The 6,694-nt window shown below is 43.4% G+C and overlaps 1 non-coding gene across 1 annotated transcript; it reads right to left on the bottom strand.

The window, feature by feature from the left end:
- Positions 1-4,594: 4,594 nt before the first annotated feature.
- On the bottom strand, positions 4,595-4,666 carry trnaq-cug (transfer RNA glutamine (anticodon CUG)). The gene has a single exon. It is a non-coding gene; the product is annotated as a tRNA-Gln (tRNA).
- Positions 4,667-6,694: the final 2,028 nt, after the last annotated feature.

Raw genomic sequence — 6,694 nt, 5'->3', positions numbered from 1 at the left:
ACGTTGAAATGCACCGCGATCATGTTATTTAATGATAATGTTACTGAAATTCATTAAAAGCAATGGAGTTTGGAAAGGCCAACAGGAGGCATGAGCCTGCTCCTTCACTGATTCAGGTAAACCTAAGCTGCGCAACAAACAGAAATCACCTCACGTCAGAAACACAATGAGCTGCAGTGAAGGGTTGGCATCATTTGAACTGTCCTTAAGCTCGTCTCTTCCCAATTTCCTGCCAGAAATGACAAGGGAACCTCCTGTTGAATTTGCTCAGGGTCTGCACTTCAGGGCACGAGGCGAAATTATATTTTTCATCTTCATCCAGGCAATAACTCACATTTGTTTTCACAGTTTGGATGAGAGCAATAAATCTTCAATTCCAGATCAGTAATCTAAACAGCAGGGAAAGAGTCAAACTCTAACCACCAGACCAGCAGCTTACAGCGTGTTTTAGAATTTAATTTATCCACGCTGCTTTTGTTACTTTAATTTTCACGCCACTTTCGCCACAAACAGCTTTCTCCTGCAAAATGGCGCCTTCTGTCTCTGCGCCAGTGATGTGTTCAGCCAATGACGACATGTAACAAACACTCCAGTGCAATTATCACTTTCGCTTCCGACGGTTCGAAACTGGACAGAAATATTTCCAAATGCTTTTCAATGCAGAGTGCGGGAAAAAGTTTCATTATTCAGTGTCAACGTAAACGGTAAAATCTGACTAATTACCAGACAGATTTTACCTTGCAACAACGTCTCAATCGTTCGTAGGATGCACCCTATCACTGTCCTTCTCTTTCTGTGTTTGTTCTTGAACTGTTGCACATGTGAAATTTCCAGCTCTCATATAAACTTGCAAACCTCAATCGGCTGATTCTAGTAGATCTGTTTTCGATCAGAGAGTAAGTCAGATCATTATTAATGGTTTGCTGAGATCAAATATTCTTCTTTTCCAAAGCGGGAATTGAAACAAGACATCACAAGGGGAGTGCTGAACACAAGCCACTGGATACCACGGCACCGGTGAACTGTGTTTTTCAAACTGACTTCACATATGTCCGTTTGCTCACTATTTTCCCCTCAGATCTTTTTAACTTGTGACACATTTCTCCTTCAAAATGTCCTGTTTGGATGGAACATAATTGCCTCCTTAAGCCAATGACAACAGGGTTTGAATTCGCTGAGTCATGGAATTGATAGTGAGGTGAAATGTTCCCACTAAATGCTAACGTTTAGAAGGATGAGGAGGGGATCTGATAGAGGTATATAAAATTCCAAATGGATTGATAAAGAAAAGGTAGACCAAAAGTTTCTTCTTGTGGGGCAATCAAGAACAAGAGCTCACGTGTATAGTTTGAGAGCCTCCTTCCGGAAAAGACACAAAAAGTCTGAGGTCACGTACCAACCGACTCAAGAACAGCTTCTTCCCTGCTGCTGTCAGACTTTTGAATGGACTTACCTTGCATTAAGTTGATCTTAATCTACACCCTAGCTATGACTGTAACACTACGTTCTGCACTCTCTCGTTTCCTGCTGCATGAATTGTATGTTTTGTCTGTATAACGCGCAAGAAACAATACTTTTCACTGTATGTTAATACATGTGACAATGAATCAAATCAAATTCTGTTCGCACAACACACTCACAGAGGATCCAGACAATGCTTGCAGACATTCATTTAATCCTTATTCACCCATTCAGAGGACCCCATGCTTGAGGGTTCCGACAGTTGTTTTCTGTATATTGAGTTGCGGGTGATTGCTTCACTCTCTTTCCCTATCTGTCTCTTTTTGGCGCTGGAGACCTGTCTCTGACTCTTTCACTTTTCCGTCTCTCTGTCTGTGCATCGATCACTGTTCCCTCTTTTGCTCTTTGCAACCTCTATTCTCTCGCTGTCTATGTTTAACCAACGTTCACTGGATTTAATCCTGTGATGAGGCGGTTGTGCGGGGAGGAGAGACTCAGTGGGATGATTTTGGGCTGAGAGGTGGTCAGATGGAAAAGTCTGAAAATGGGGCGATAGTTTGACTCCGGGCATACTGAGATGCTGTTTCCGCACCTGGTTTGAGCATTTAGATCAAAAATATTAAGGCGAAAGATGTAAGAGGAGTTTGCAATGTTTGGAAGGAGATCCAGCTGAGAAGTGCAAGATGTGAATGAAGTTGTTGATCATTGAGAGGAATGCATTCTAACCGCAAAGATTCTGCCGGTTGATTAATCGTCAACTTTCTAATTGGAATGAACTGAGATACCAGATGGAAAAGCCATATTTGTCTCCATGCATTTTATTATATGTTCTGATATGTGTCCGTCTCGCTCAGGGTCGTGCATTTGAGTCCCACGTTGTGCTCTGTTTTTACTGGGTTAAGTTCCAGCAGTGTCGCCGTTCAAACTGAACCTTTTTCCATCCCGCTTTGTTTTAAAGTTTATTTAGCAGTCACAAGGAAGGCTTACATGAGTGAAGTTACTGTGAAATTCTCCTCGTCACCGGACTCCAGCGCCTCTTCGGGTCAATGCACCTAACCAGCACATCTTTCCTATTGTGGGATGAAACACTCGCAGACACGGGGAGAATGTGCAGACCACACACAGATAGTGACCCAAGCCGGGAATCGAACCCAGGTCCCTGGCGCTGAGAGACAGCAGTGCTAAGCACTGTCCCACCATGCCGCTCTATGAATTTCACAATAACCACTTTAATGAGTTAAAGTGATCTCTGCTTCCCTGGCAGTCGAAGAGTTTAATGCTTAATTCAGCAAGAAGCTTTCTTCTCATTTTGAGCGAGATTGGAAACAAGATCTGGGAGATTGTGTCAGTGGAAACAATAATCATCGCCATTGCCATTCAGTCACTCCAACCTTACATCCTGTCACAAGGTCATAAAAATAGTTCTTGCCCTCATTTTGTCATTCACTCTGTAGTTGCTTGTAAACCATTAAATCTCTAACTTCTTCCATTTTGGATATAACGTCAACGACCCGAAACATTCACTCTGTTTCCCTCTCCAAAGACGACGTTTGACCTGCTGAGTGTTTCCAATATTTTCTGTTTTGAGACGGGATTTTCAGTAACTTCAGTGTTTCTTTTTCGAGTTCAATGTGGATTAGTTTTCTTGGACTGAATTTTACCTGTTTAAATAGTTAAAGGGCTGAGGTTTTAAAAATAAGATACAAGAATGTTTCACCCTATTTGACATAAAATGAAACAAAATGAGGATCAATCATTCCAAAAGATGTTCCTAATTCAAAATATATTTTGCAGGGGATCCACCTCCGGGTGTCAGTCACTCACTCATCTGTCGCAATTTAAACAAGAAGTCGGACGGCGAGAGTCCAGATTGCTAAGCGTTACACCAAGGAAACGACAGCACTCTGACCTATGACACCAGACCTTGCTCCCAAAACACACACACACACACACACTTGCTCAATAATTGCCAGTCTCCAGTCGAATGGTTGCTGTTGTGTGACACCAACTGCTTCTTTCTTTCAACAGATGATTTAAAGAGTAGCGAAAGATGAAAAAAATATTGCTGATGTCGGCATCTATCGCCGGAGGCTCAGCATTGTGCAATGTAATGGAAGTTGAACTGGCTGACAAATTGTCCTCCCGATTCCTGCTTTATGAGGAACTGAAATAAAAGATCCATCGACAAATCAATCCTCAACAATGGCAAAGAAGAGCAAGGGTCCGCCTAAATTTAAACTCGATTCGCTGGATTCAGAGTGGTCACCATTAGACCAGAGGACCTACAACATAGCAGCCGGCTGCAAATGGTCACTCAAAGCATTTGACCCACTTGCTGTTGCTGCCACATTGAATGAAAAAGGTCACATGCTTTGAGTAACCATTTGCATCAGGTGTCTCTGTTCCTGTTTCTGTGGTGTGATGGTGGGCACTCTGGACTCCGAATGCAGTAAGCGGAGTTCAGAACTCGGTGAAAGATTGTTTTTTATTTGCTAAAGGCGATGATGAGTTTGCTGAAGCGCATTTCATTTTTAATTCTCAGAAAGTGGAAAACTAAACACTGAGGAAATTTCAGCAAATTCCACCACAATCACATTGCAGACGATGCAGTGAATGACTCTCCTGGCGTCATTGCATCAGCTCCAGAGAACAATTGCTCAAGAACACAAAGGGCTGAGAAGCAGAGTCACCACAGTGGCAGGGGGTCCACCTACATGTGTCACTCATTCACTCATCCGTCCCAATTTAAACCAGAATTCGGAGGCGAGAGGCCAGAGTGCGAACTATTACACCATGGAATCGACAGCAGTCTTTTCTCCAGAACACACACACACGCACCGTCTCTCTTTCTCTCTCTCACGCACTCACACGCACACACACACATTTTGCTCAATAATTGCCAGACTCCAATCTAATTGCTATTGTGTGACACCAACTGCTTCTATCTTTCAACAGAGGAGGTAAAGAGTAGCGAAAAGATGAAAAGCACTGATGTTGCAGGCATCTGGCGCCAGAGGTTCAGCAATGTGCATTATAACAGCAGCTGAAGTGGCTGACAAATTGTCCTCTCGATTTGGACTTGGTGAGAAAATTAAACGCCCTTCAGCAGATCCATCATCTGCAAATTAAAGCAAGGTTCCGCCGAGATTTGAACTCGGATCGCTGGATTCAGAGTCCAGAGTGCTCACCATTACACCACGGAACCCAGCACGCGGGAGCAATCTGAAAATGGTCGCTCAGTACCTGTGCCAATTTGAACAGCAGGGCGAAATATCAGTCCCATTGCACAATTCCGTCAATTACCCACAGCAATTCATATTTACATTGCCCTTGCTGATTCCTTCCGCAAAAATGAGTAAGCTACCTTCAACTGCATTATATTTCACAGTAGTTCACCACGTTTAAAGAGCAATGTTAGCATCGAACTTTTATAAACCTGTTGTGTTAAAAATGCTGAACAACATGGTCACCTCACTATAAGAAGGATGTGGAGACACTGGAAAGAGTGCAGAGGAGATTTACCAGGATGCTGCCTGGTTTGGAGGGTAGGTCTTATGAGGAAAGGTTGAGGGAACTTGGGCTTTTCTCTTTGGCGCGGAGGAGGTTGAGAGGAGACTTGATAGAGGTTTATAAGATGATGAGGGGGAGAGATAGAGTGAACGTTCAAAGACTAGTTCCTCGGGTGAATGGAGTGGTAACTACGGGGCATAACTATAGGGTTCATGGTGGGAGATATAGGAAGGATGTCCGAGGTAGGTCTTTTACTCAGAGAGTGGTTGGGGTGTGGAATAGACTGCCTGCAGGGATAGTGGAGTCAGAAACTTTAGGAACATTTAAGAAGCTATTGGATAGGCACATGGAGTACTTCGGGATGATAGGGAGGAAATAGCTGGATCTGGGTTTCAGACAAAGCTCGGCACAACATCGTGGGCCGAAGGGCCTGTTCTGTGCTGTACTGTTCTATGTTCTATGTTCTAACATCAGCATATCACAGCTCTGCTTTCGTCACACTGGAAGCCAGTGTGAAAATATGAACAATTTAATGTCTTAAGAGACAGGTAGGAGTGTATGAATGTCGATAATTGGCACTGTGCACATTCCTGTCGTAAGTATTTGGGAGAATCAAGAAGATGAGATCCTGGTGATCCAGTGGTTAGGGTTCAGCCCTTTCAGGGTCGCAGACTGGCTTCGATATATAAAGGTTTAAATGCTTTGATAAACAAACCTTCAATACTTTCTGCTCGAAAGCAGCTCAGCCAGAAACAGTGGAGTCAGATTTGTATTTTTGCTTCCGAGTTGGAAATGTCATGTGGGCAACAGGGTCAGGTCGAGAACAAATACTGATAGTGAAAGACAGTGATAGCCTGCAAAGCGCTGACGATGGAGATGTTGATAGAAGGTAAAATCTGGGTGGTAATGGGTCAGATTTAACCATTTGCACACAGAAATATCACTCATTTCTGGATAAAAATATCGTGCTGAATGACAAGAAACTTCTCACTGAATTTAGCAGTAATCTATTTGACTTAGACTGATTCCAAGCAGTCTTCGTTCAAAAAGCAGTAACTGTGACATTAACAAAGTGGGATAGAGAAAGACTCAGTTTGATTGGTGACGCTGCCAGAGGAATGGAGAGCTGGAGTTCACCCAGGAAAGCAGCAAAGTTTAAAAATAATGAGAACCAGCCAATGTTGCCCTTGTCCATCATTCCTTGTGTCAGTTAATCCACCCTGTTATGCTCTCTATCACAGACCTTCCCTTTTAATCTCTTTACTGATAGCCAAGTTCCGCACACGTGAGGCAGCAGGAAGCGTCGACAGAATCAATGGATGGGAGGCTGTTTTGAGTGATGGATTGGGCTACATTCACGACCTTTTGTAGGTTATTGCGGTCTTGGGCAGAGCAGGAGCCATATCAAGCTGTGATACAACTAGAAAGAATGTTTTCTATGGTGCGCCTGTAAACCTTGGTGACAATCATAGCTGACATGCCAAATTTCCTAAGTCTTCTGAGAAAGTAGAGGCGTTGATGGGCTTTCTTTACCATAGTGTCGGCATGGGAGGCCAGGACAGGTTGTTGTTGATCTGGAGATCTAAAAACCTGAAGTTCCCGACCCATTCCACTTCGTTCCCTTTGATGAAGACAGGGGCATGTTCTCCTCTACGCTTTCTGAAGTCAATGACAATCTCCGTTTTGTTGACATTGAGGGAGAGATGACAGAAATGAGAAATGA

This window comes from Mustelus asterias, unplaced genomic scaffold (genome assembly GCF_964213995.1).
Source record: "Mustelus asterias unplaced genomic scaffold, sMusAst1.hap1.1 HAP1_SCAFFOLD_50, whole genome shotgun sequence".
Classification (NCBI taxonomy): domain Eukaryota; kingdom Metazoa; phylum Chordata; class Chondrichthyes; order Carcharhiniformes; family Triakidae; genus Mustelus; species Mustelus asterias.
This window is presented reverse-complemented; position numbering and strand designations above follow the sequence as displayed.